General features: G+C 44.0%; 1 pseudogene; it reads right to left on the minus strand.

The window, feature by feature from the left end:
- Positions 1–2920: 2920 nt before the first annotated feature.
- Positions 2921–4146, minus strand: LOC130039271 (melanoma-associated antigen B4-like; annotated as a pseudogene).
- Between the last annotated feature and the right edge of the window lie 8579 nt (positions 4147–12725).

Below are 12725 nucleotides of genomic sequence, written 5' to 3' on the forward strand. Positions count from 1 at the left end.
GGCACATCTCTTTGATTCCACTGTTCTTCCTGCATTAACATATGCCTCAGAGACCTGGGCCCTACACAAACAGGATGAGAATGCTATTCGGGTCTCCCAAAGAGGAATTGAAAGAGCTATGCTTGGAATATCACGTTTCACTCAAATGAGAGAAAGAATCTGGAGTTCCGACATCCGTTGACAATCAAGAATCAGGGACGCTGTCTCGTTTGCCAAGGTGTCAAAAATCAGATGGGCTGGTCACGTAATGAGATTTAAAGACGACCGCTGGACTAGAGCTGTTACCGACTGGATCCCACGGGATGTCAAAAGACCCCATGGCCGCCCACCTACCAGATGGTCAGACTTCTTCATCAAGATCATGAACGATCGGTTTGAGGCTCTTCATATTTCCAGAGCGAACAGATGCCATTGGGCTACATTGGCACGCGACAGGGACGAATTGAGACGTTACTGGCGCCCGCTCGAGCAAATCGACGACTAAGGGAAGTTAAGTGATAAGTGATAGAGAGACACTTTAAACTTCTACATTTTCTCTTTCCTAAAAAAACAAAGTTAAGGTTCTCCACAAACATTATAGGGCCAAATCATCAGGAGATCTCAGGATTAATATTACGATGATGCATTTTTCTGTGATTTTTCTCCCACCATAGACACAACATGTGTTAGGTCTTAGTTTTTCTAACTATTCTAAAGATGATGTCATACTATTAGCAGATATCTGTGCATGTCCCTATTCTTCATTCCTGTTGAAAGGTTCCAGCATATTAACTGTGTCTGCAAATAGTGTTGAGAAATATGGGTACAAGGACTTTGAGCTCCCTTTTTCTTTTTCTAACCTAACTTGTGTGTTCCAAATAGTACTGTCTTTTTGGTGTGAGGTTCTCTTGCTTCCCACTAATTGGTAGGGAATAAAAACCTGCTATTAAAGCATAATTCAGAGCTGTAGCTTGGTACCTTGTGAATTTATGTTGCCTCCTCGAGCACCTTATATGTAAGTATATGAAAGTATATAGTAGTGAGTCGAAGTTGCAGGTAGGCAATTTTAGACCCTGACTAGTTACCTCAATGTTGACACAGTACATAGTACCATAAGGTATTCCATCTGCTGACCAGACTTTGGCATTACAGTCCTTCCTGAGACACAATATAAACTGATGAGAGGGTCCTAAGTTGTTTTACTTACATTAATTTTCAAAATTTTATTGAACCATAATGAAGTAGAGCATTATGAAGCTGTTCATAATTGGGTTTTAGTCATACAATGTTCCAACAACCATCCCTCCAACCAGTATAATTTTCCAGCACCAATATCCTCAGTTTCCCTCCCACCCACCAACCACCCTCCATCCCTGCCTGGCTCTATGGCAGGCACCTCTCTTGGCTCTCTTTCTCTTTCTCTCATTTTATGCATTATGGTTTGCAATACAGATGCTGAAAGGTTTTATATACACACACACATACATATATATCCCTTTGCCTACTTTCAACACTCAGTTTTGGGTGAGAATGTTCATTTCCAATTAATGTTGACATAGTGGACTCTTCTCTATCTTAACTACCCTCCACCATCCCTACATTTGTGGTAATTTCCAACCACTGACCAACCCTTCTGACCTTGGAAATTAGTTTGATACTCTTTCATTTTCACCCCTCTACAAGAGACTTTGAAATGACCTGTGAGTCTTGACATTACTAATCTGGTATGTCTAGGGTCTGCCGTCTTCCTTGAAGGTCCTTAATGGGATTTACACAAGCTCTAGTATCCTCCCCTATCATGGGCAGTGGTTAAACCTTCACATTCAGGCTTGAGCTTCTGATAGACAGGATGAAATTAAGTGTTGAGCACACTCAACCTGCTGGCCCTGGATCTTCAAGGATGCTCTCCAGGGAATGGGTACAGAACCTGCCTTGTTGCTTTGATGTTTGTTATAGGCTCAAATTCTTCCCTTCCCTCCCCTCAGGTCTGCCATTGTAAGGCTAGTTTCACCCTGAATCCCTTAAGAGGATGAGCATCTCCTCTTGATCTTATCTGCTCAGGTCTCCAGGGGCCTAAAGTAAGGAACTCTATGGTAGCCACAGGATGAGAGGAACAGTGTCAGCCTTGGGCCTCATGGAATTCATCTTTCCCTCTGAAAACACCTCAACACCCCCCCCCCCCAACTTCCACTCACTGGCTATACCCTTCACACCCTCCTTACATCTTCAGCCTCTGTGCTCCCATAGGAGGAACTGGGGATGATGTCTTATCAGATATTCCAAAGTTTCCTGGGCTGCCTACAAGGGTGGGGCTCTGTACAGCACTTGCAAACTCAGCCTGCTTTTGTCATAGCACCCCCAGTACTATGGGAACTTAGAAAGAGGGGAAACTCAATTCCTGTTAGAAGGAAATAAAAGGAAATAAACTGAAAGACAAAATAAACAGAAAGTTGAATTTATTGTTATTTAAGCATTCCTGTAATTTGAACAAAATAAGTAACTCTGATACATATTGTGTTGTACATCACAGTAAATTCAATACACTGTCTTATTGTGACAGCAAAAGCCAAAGGAATAATACAACTCAAGAATTAACCATCTATCACATTTGTGTTACCATTTTGTAATCCCAAATCAACTTGTGGGATATCTTCCTTTTGATGAAAATACCTTCCCAACAGCCAGTAGCCTTTTGTCACAAAATACATAGGTCACATTTTAGCTTTGTTTACAAATTACAGTATGCACAATAACACACATCAGCAATAAGATTAGACTTGCATGATGAACAAAATCCAACATGTATAGTATAAATTCTTGGATACAAAGTTGACTAACAAGATAACAGTTCAGCAGGATAAAGTTTTTTCTCCATCATAACACTATGCATTATTTATTCATATGATTGCATGCTTCTAACAAAAGCAAATTTACCCATGACCTAATTTTGGGAAGAGGTCTTGGGTTTGATCCTGCCATGCGCGTTAGCCTTGGCCATAGATGCAGCCCTGCCCATGGCTTTGGCCCTTACTCTCTCTTCCTCATCCCTCAGTGCTTCTTCATACAAATCAGGGAAGGAAGAAGGGGTAGTATCATTGATCTTAGCTAGAACATCCAACACTTTAATCTTTGTTGTTTCATCATGGGCCCTTGGACCCCACAGGAACTCGTACACTGGAGGATCACTGTGGGGAACGTGGTGATACTCCAGGTACTTTTCCTGCACAAAATCCTGAGTGATAAGTTTACGGGGTTCCCCAAAGATTAAGTGTCTCCTTCCAGGATAGATCCCTAATCCACTTAAAAAATCCCAGATCTCCTCCTCAGTGGCCCGGTTGCCCTTCATGAAGATCACGCCCAGGAGCGACATCAGAAGCCCCATCTTCGGGAAGCCCCTATCAAGACCACCAGTACCACCCATCTCACTATGGAAGCCCAGCTTCCTGTGAATGGTGTAGTACTGACCATCAGGCTTTACTTCCCTTAATTCTAGACCAAACACCAGTTGTATACGATCAGAAGCTCTCCTGAGGATTTCAGGGAAGCTATCCTTGTGCTTCTTGCTGATAATCTTCAGCAATGCAGCCTGAGTAATGGGCTCCTTCAGTTTAAACTTCTCCAGCAGGTATTGGACCACCATGCTCATCTTCCTGGCAATAGGATCTTTGTGAAGAAGGCTCTCAGGAGACTCTTCAGCCAGGGTGGTGCTGCTTGGACGTTCTTTCTTTCGCCTGGAACTCACAGCAGCTCTCGTATCTGTAACACATGGATCAGAAGAATTAGCTCCCTGTGCTTTCTCAAGCTTCTGGGGCACACCAGCTGCAGGGAAGCTGGGAGCAGTGTGCTCAGAAGGAGCTGGGGGGGGGGGCGGCTGGAGCAATAGCACAGCAGGTAGGGCGTTTGTCTTGCACATGGCCAACACGGGTTCGATTCCCAGCATCCCATATGGTCCCCTGAGCGGCGCCAGGGGTAATTCCTGAGTGTAGAGCCAGGAGTAACCCCTGTTCATCGCAGGGTGTGACCCAAAAAGCAAAAAAAAGGAGCAGGGAGGGAGGATCACTGCTGGTCTCCCTCTGAACCTCCGCACCCATGATAGTTCTGAACCTGCCCTGGGGCCTGGTAGCATTTATTTCAAGCATGGAACTTACTCTTCTGACCATGAGGCATGATGAAACTGATGTGGTGCAGCAGGCACCGGACTGGTTAGGATAGCAGATGAGGCTGGTACCTGGAAGAAGCAGAAAACAGGTTGAGCACTGTAGACAGGTTATTTCTTCCTTGGTTTTCCCAAGGCCCCCTGTGTGGGCTCCCTAAGAGCATTGCCTTGCTCCCCACAGGGGTCCCGGGGTTCTGGTGAACCTGTTTCCTGAGAATCCTAGAGAAGGAATGGCAGTGAATTTGGGCCATAGCCAGACTTTCCTGCCTGGCTGTTGCTAGGGTGACCAGAATGTCTGCAGATGGAGTGTACTTGAGGTATGTCACTCTTGGTAGGCTATCAGGACCTTATGCTAAATTTTGGCAATATGCAGGAATATCGCTGTGGTTGCCTGCAGGTCCTGGAACTCACCCTTTTGCTTATAGGCCAATTCAATCTTTAAAAAATTGATTGGGGTGGTGATAAATGAGCACTGGTGGAGGGATGGGTATTTGATCATTGTATAATTGAAACCCAAGCACAAAAAAATTGCAAGTCTATAACTGTACCTCATGGTGTCTCACTAATAAAATTTTTTTTAAATTAAAAAGAAGGAAAAAAATTGGTTGCAGAAGGGCACCCCCGCACTGCTCAGAGCTTACCCCGGTTCTTTGCTCAGGGATCACTTCCAATGGGGCTCGGGGGTCTATATGGGTTCTGGGGACTGAACCCAGGTGAGCTACATTCAAGAAAAGCACCATTCCCACTGTAATAGCTCTCTGGCTTGTGAATTCAACTTTTTTTTTTTAGTTTTTAAAGCCATTAAATATTTTTTTTTAAATTTTTATTAGTGAAACACCATGAGGTACAGTTGTAGACTGACAAATTTTTGTGCCTGGGCTTCAGTTATACAATGATCAATTACCCATTCCTCCACCAGTGCCCATTTTCTACCACCACAGGTCCCAGTATCCCTCCCACCCCCCATCCCCCCATCCTACCCTGCCTCTGTGGCAGGGCATTCCCCTTTGTTCTCTTTCTCCTCTGGGGTTTTGTGGTTTGCAAAAGAGGCATTGAGTGGTAATCATGTTTGGTCTATAGTCTACTTTCAGCATGCTTCTCCTGTCCTGGAAGGATTCTCCCAACACCCTTTATTTGGTGCTCCCTTCTCCCAGAACAGATTACTGGTTAAAGAAATTTTGGTACATTTACACAATGGCGTACTATGTAGCTATTAGAAAAGATGTAGTCATGAAATTTACATACAAGTGGTACTACATGGAAAGTATCATGTTAAGCAAAATGAATTCAACTTTAGAACAAACCTCTACCTTCCCTTAGCTTTGACTACAAAAGTCAACACACAAAACAGCCTCTTGGGAGCCTCAGCCCGACAGGGCATTGCTGGTTTGGACACTTCCCCATTTAGCCCTCAGCAGCCAGGCCATTTTCTCCCTTGACCCCTCTCCACGGAGTGGGTGACTCCCAAGTCCACTGAGTGACCCTGGATTCCTGGTAGAGCCTGGCTGTCCTCTCTCTTGAGCCGGATTGTCTCATCACAGCAGCGTCTGCATCTCCCTGAACAGGAAGCCAGGGAAGGAAAAGGGGGAACCGGAGCAGCATCTGCCCCAATTAATCTCAATTAATGACGGTACTGCTTCCCCCAGCACCTCGAGGGCTCCATGTGGGTCACTCGCTGGGAAATATGGCCAACATAGCCAGCCGTATGATACAACATTCTGCCCTTTGGAGTCACCGCAGCCCCTAGGACCATGATGCACTTTGAGTCTCTAGCGCGACCCCTAGTGGCGGCGTTTGGACTGACAAGGCCTCTATATGGACCTCGTCCACATGTCCCAGCTGCCTCCCGCCCTTCTCTAAGTCCAGCTCTCCCCGTAGATTCCAGAAAGCCCCCAGACTGCTCCCCGTGCGGGGCTGGTCCCCCCTCCTCCCTTCTCAGGGCCATCCAAGGGCGAGAGACCGCACCATGGCAGACACACTCTGGCCATACTACATGGAATATGGCTCCGGACTCCAGTAGGCTCCCCGACCCCTTACTGGACCGCGGTGTCGTCCTCCGGCTCTTGGCTGGACGCCGCTATCCTCCCTCTGACGGCTTCGGAGGGCTCCCGAGTCCCGGACCACCGTGAGAGGACCCTGGTGGCCCACCAGGCTTGTGGGGGTACACAGGCACCCCGCCCCTCGAAAGGCGCTTCAGTTCCCTGAGCCGTAGACCCCGATATCCCCGGGACAGTGCCTAGGTCTCGGCCCCAACATCCCATCCCCCAGAAGCCTCCAGAAGCCGCTACCAGACCGAGCCATGCGCCTGCCGTTTCCCAGCCCTCGAGGTCTGCCCCACTGGAAAGCGACCACTAGCATCAGGCCCCGTAACGACAGCAGGGCACGGTTTTGGGGCAGCCCCCCACTTTCAGAACCCAGGATCCCTCCCACCTTGGGGTATCCACCAACCTGGGGGGAGGGAGGCCCGCTAACCTGGCTACCCGGCAAATGGCGTGTTCAGCCTTAGCCGTCCAGGCTGCCGCCCTGGGCCACGACCTTGCGGCCTGGGCTCCCGTGGCGACAGTGACGACTGTGATGCCCACTTCCGGCCTGGCTGCCGCCCCCCCTGCCCCGCCCAGACCACGGCCAGGAACCCGGATGTTCCCCAGTTTCCGGCACTGACCAAGGGGCAGGCAGAGTCCTTGGGGGTGGGATATTTTTGTTTTAGGCAGGCAGGTTATAGCTTTATTGGGGGCGTGTGGGGTGGGCGGGGATTTCTGGGCCACACGGGGTGTTGTTCAGGGGTTGTTTCTGGCTCTGCACTCAGGAAAACATGCCTGGCGGTGTTCAGGGACCACATGGGATTCTGAGGATGGAATCCGGGAGGGAACCTTGGCTGTGGGCCAGGCAACCACCTTACCCATTGTACTCGTCAATCCAGCCCCTGAAACATTGTATCTTCATTATACTAGTTGCTGCCTGGGAGAAGCTCACTCACTCTCTGGAGGGGCCGTAAGTGGAACAAACCTCTCTGGCTTCCCAAGTCCACACTCTTGTTTTGTTTGTTTGTTTTTGATTATAACCTTTTTTTACTTATTTTTCTTTTCTATTGAGTTACCATGAGATACAGAGTTGCAAAGCTGATCCTGGTAGAGTTTCAGTCATACAATGTTGCAATACCCATCTGTCCATCAGTGTACATTTCCTACCACCAGTGTGCTCAGTTTCCCTCCCCCAGCCTGTCCTTCCCTAGCCTGTCTCTCTGTCTCTATGGCAGGCGCTTTACAAACTCTTTCTTTCTCTCTCTTTCTCTCTGCCTGCTCTGTCTCTCTTTCTCCTCTCCCTCTCTTTCTCTCTTTGTCTGTCTCTGTTTCTTTTCTCTTTGGTGCATTATTGTTTGCAATATGGGTATTGAGAGATAATCATATTTCTTCCTTTACCTGTTTTCAGCACTCTCTCCTTATCCAAAGTGATCATTTCCATTCTGTCTTTCTCATGGTGATCCCTTCACTACTCTATGCCTTGATTTCTCCCCAAGCATTTGAGGCAGACTTCGAACTGTGGACCAATCCTCCTGGCCCTTTTTGCAACTGTCCTTGGGTATTGGTCTTATATTATTCCATGCTCTTCTCCGTACTGCATCCCTACCTTGTCAGGAATAAATTCGGCAGTTTCTGAGGAGACCTGGGGCTTGCAGGAGTCATCTTTTAATTTTATGATTTTTTTTTTGCTTTTTGGGTCACACCCAGCAATGCTCACAGTGCTCAGTGGTTACTCCTGGCTCTGCACTCAGGAACTACTCCTGGCAGTGCTTGGGGGACCCTATGAGATGGCGGAGATTGAACCCCGCCCAGGTTTGTCGCATGCAAAGCAAGTGCCCTATCACCTATACTATTGCCCCGGCCCTGATTTTTGTTTTTTTATGATTCAGTTTTATGGTTGTTGGTCTGGAGAGTACAGCGGATAGGGCATTTGCCTTGCATGCCAATGACTCGGGTGTGAGCCTCGGCACCCTATATGTTCCCCAGTCCCCATCAGGAACGCTTAGCACCAACGGGTATGTTACCCCACCAGAAAAAGCAATGAAGACGATATATGGGCCAGGTCAATAGTACAGGATGTTGGGTGTTTGTCTTACATGTGGCCAACCAGGATTCAATCCATGGACCCCCAAGCCTGCCAGGAGTAAGCCCTGAGTACTGCTGGGTATTGGCCCCAAACACTTAAAGCAGACCAAATTAAAACAATAACAAAATAACTTTGGTGGGGCCATATGGGATATCAGAGATTGAACCCTCAGGTCCTAGCATGTAAGACAAGAACCCTACATGCTGTAGTATTGCTCCAGAACCCTCCTTTAAAAATTTTTAAAGGAATTTTCATGACTTATGTTAAGGAATCTCCTTCCATAGGTATTGCACTGGTTTATATTATAAAGAACCTCTGCCTGCACATTCTTGCAAGCACTTGTTTCCAGGTTTATTTGTTTTTCTTTCTTTTTGTGCTGGTATGAGGGGATAATATGATTTTGCTTTGTATTTCCTCAGTAAGTGATGTGCATCTTTTCATGTATTCGTGGTCCATTGTTGCAGCACCAAAATTATTTTGTTATTGTGCACAATTACCTGACATAATCAGCAGTTCTTACTTTTTGTGTAGAATCTTATTCATATTGATGTTTATGTATTTAACTGTTGACAAGAACAACCTAGAGAATAATAGTTTGTGCTTCCATTAGGAGATGTATGCCTTTTGTTTACATTGTAGTGAGGTTTTAGTCTCATCTTTATCCATTAATGCATTAGTGGCTGAAGAATGGTAAATTTCAATTCTAACATTCCTGCAATTCATATTAGTTTGGACATTTTCATTTTCTATCCTTTGTTATTTTGAGATATTGGTAATGCTAAATAGTGTTCTCTCATAACTGCTAAATCTCTTCTTTTTAGATTTGCATAATTTTATTTATCCAATATGGCTTATTTCTGATTATTTCATTTGTACATGTAATACATCTACAGTTATTATAATAGTACTTTAAAGAATAGCCTTTCACTAACTCTTCTGTCTTTTCATTCATTACTTTTGCATTTATTTCTATTATTTCTTTCTATTTCTTTGGGCTTAATAGCCTATTCTTTAACTCCTTGAATTGTTTGGACATTTTGAACAATGTTCTAGTACATGTACTTAATGCAGTAAGGTATTTCCAATAATAGTACTTATGAGCCTTATATCAGTGCTCAAATACTTACAAGTTGAATAATATCTCTCTACATGCTCTTATTACTTTATTTTATAAAAATTCTAGGAAGTTAAAATTATTTATGAAAAGAGACATAAGGTTATTTAGAGGAGGTTTCAGAGCCTATGGGGTCTTTTGCTTTGTTGTAATTCAATGAGAGGGAAAAATGAACAAATTTAACTGCTAAGGACAGAGTTGCTTTTGTTTTCCCTGAAGTAAAAGGAAGATTTCACGTGAGAAAATCAATAAAAATAATTAGCCAACTGCAAAATGAAGAGACTATCCAGGAAAAAAGAAACTACTCTAAATATATAACTTTGGTGGGAAATATTTATTTTTATCCATAGATAGTGTGTGGAGCAGTTCCAGGTATACCGAAAAATTTTGAAGAGGGCGAAGAGAATTCTCATATGCCCTCTCACACACAGTTTGTCCTAGTATTAATATATAAATATTTTAATGTTTGTTAAATGAGCCAATGCTTGCACATATTATTAACTAAAGTCCATAGTTTGTTATTATTTTAACTAAATCACCGTGGGATACACAGTTACAAAGCTGTTTATGATGGGGTTTCAGTCATACAATGTTCCAACACCTCCACCAGTGTACATTTCCCACAATCACTGTCCCCAGTATCGCTGCTGCCATCCCACTCCCCCACCCCCACCCAGCCTGCCTGTGTGTCAGGCATTCTATTTTTCTTTCTACTTTTGGACATTATGTTTTGCAGTACAGATAGAGAGAGGCCATCATGTTAGTCCTTTACCCACTTTGAGCATGTAGTTCCCATCCAGAGCAGTCACTTCCATGTATCATTTTCGTAATGATCCCTTCTGTATCCCAACTGCTCTCCCTGTCCCCCCCACCCCGGCACTTAATGGCAGGCTTTCAATTATGAACCAATCCTCCTAACCCTTGTTTCTACTGACTTTGGGTATTAGTCTCTTACAGTGTTTTTTAGTAGCCCACAAAGGAATGCAGTCATTCTATGTCTCTCTCTTACTGACTCGTTTCACTTTGCATGATACTCTCCATGCCATTGTTTAAAACTAAGTTTCATGACTTCATTTTCCCTAATAGTTGTCTAGTATTCCATTGTGTAGCTGTACCAAAGTTTCTTTAATCAGTCGTCTGTTTTCAGGCACTCAGGTTATTTCCAGATTCTGGCTATTGTGAACATTGCTAGAGTGAACATATAAGTGCAGATGTTATTTCTACTGTGTTGTTCGTTTGCAACCCCAGGCTATATGCACAGAAGTGATATTTCTGGGTCATATGGAGTCTCAATTTCTAGTTTGTTTTAAAGGAATGCCCATATTGTTTTCAAAAAAGGCTGAACCACTTGGCATTTCAACAAACAATGAATGAGAGTCCCTTTCTCCCTACATCTGTGCCAGCACTGGGTATTATTGTTTTTGATGTGTGCTAGTTTCTGCGTGGTAAAATGATATCTCATTGTTGTTTTGATTTGCATCTCCCTGATTATTAGTGACACGAAGGATTTTTTTCTTTTTGGGTCACACCTGGCATTACACAGGGTTTACTCCTGGCTCATGGACTCAGTAATTACACCAGACGGTGCTTGGGGGATCATATGCGATGCTGGGAATTGAACCTGGGCCGCTGAATGCAAGGCAAATGCCCTACCTGCTCTAGCCGTGGAAGCATTTTTTCATGTGACTTTTAAACATTTGTATTTATTTTTTGTGGACTTTTCTGTTCATTTCCTCTCCCCATTTTTTGATGGTGTTGAAGGTTTTTTTTTCCTTGTAAAGTTCTACCAATGTCTTATATATCCTGAATATTAACTCTTTATCTGATGGGTACTGGGTAAATAATTTTTCCCATTCTGTAGGCTGTCTCTGTATTTTGGTCACCATTTTTTTTTTGTCGTACAGAAGCTTCTTAGTTTAATGTACGTCCTTTGTTTTGTTTGTTTCCAGTTGCTTAGTAAGTGGTGTTTCATTCTTTTTTTAAAAATTATTGAATCACCATGAGATAGTTACAAGTATCATGTTTGGGTTACAATCACACAATGATCAAACACACATCCCTCCACCAGTGCACGTTCCCCACCACCAATATCCCTGGTATACCCATCTTTCCCACCCTCCCCCTGCATCCATGGCAGACATTATTCCCCATAATCTCTCACTTTGGGACATTATGGTTTGCAGTACAGACCCTGAGAGTTTATTATGTTTGGTCCTTTATCTACTTTCTGCACACATCTCCCATCCCGACTGATTCCTCCAGCCATCTTTATCTTAGTGATCCTTGCTCTATTCCAGCTGCCTTCTCCCCTTTGATCATGAGGCAGGCCTCCAGCTATGGAACAATCTATCTGTCCTGTGTATCTACTATCCTTAGGTGTCATCCTCATGTTACATTGTTTTATACTCCACAAATGAGTGCAGTCCTTCTATGTCTGTCCCTCTTTTTCTGACTCATTTCACTTAGCATGATACTCTCCATGTCTATCCATTTATAAGCAAAGTCCATGACTTCATCCCTCCTGTCAGCTTCATAGTATTCCATTGTGTAGATGTACCAAAGTTTCTGTAACCAGTCATCTGTTCTAGGGCACTTGGGCTGTTTCCAGATTTTGGCTATTGTGAATAGTGATGCAATGAACATATAGATAAAGATGTCATTTCTACTGTGCTTTTTTGAATCCTCAGGATATATTCCCAGAAGTGGTATTGAAAGGTCATATGGAAGCTCAATTTCTAGTTTTTGAAGGACTGTCCATATTGTTTTACAGAAAGGCTGGACTAGTGTGCAGGTGTTTCATTCTTTAAGATACCTTTAGTTTCAGTGTCATGGAGGGTTCTGCCTGCATTTTCCTCCATGTGCCTTATGGATTCTGATCTGACATTCAGGTCCTTAATCAATTTTGATCTGACAGAGACAGAGATTTTGCGCATGGCATCAGACAGAAGTGTGAGCCCATTGTTTTGCATGTAGCTGCCCAGTGTTGCCAGCACCACCTGTTAAAGAGACTTTTCTTGCTCCACTTCACATTTCTTGCTCCTTTATCAGAGATTAAGTGATCATATATTTCAGGGTCCATGTCAATATATTTAACTCTATTCCATTGGTCTGGAGTCTGTTTATATGCCAATGCCATGCTGTTTTAATTACTACTGCTTTGTAATGCAGTTTAAGTTGGGAAATGTGATGCCACCCATCTTCTTTTTCCCAAGAATTGCTTTAGGCATTTACTGGGGTTTATTGTTTCATATGAATTTCAGAAGTGTTTTATTTAAGTAAAACAGAATTTATTTGGAGAGTTTTTTAAGGTGTTTGTGTACATATGGACAGAGAGTGAGAGAGAGAGAGAGAAAGAAAGAAAGAAAGAAA

The sequence above is a fragment of the Sorex fumeus genome, unplaced genomic scaffold, assembly GCF_029834395.1.
Source record: "Sorex fumeus unplaced genomic scaffold, SorFum_2.1 ptg000086l, whole genome shotgun sequence".
Lineage (NCBI taxonomy): Eukaryota > Metazoa > Chordata > Mammalia > Eulipotyphla > Soricidae > Sorex > Sorex fumeus.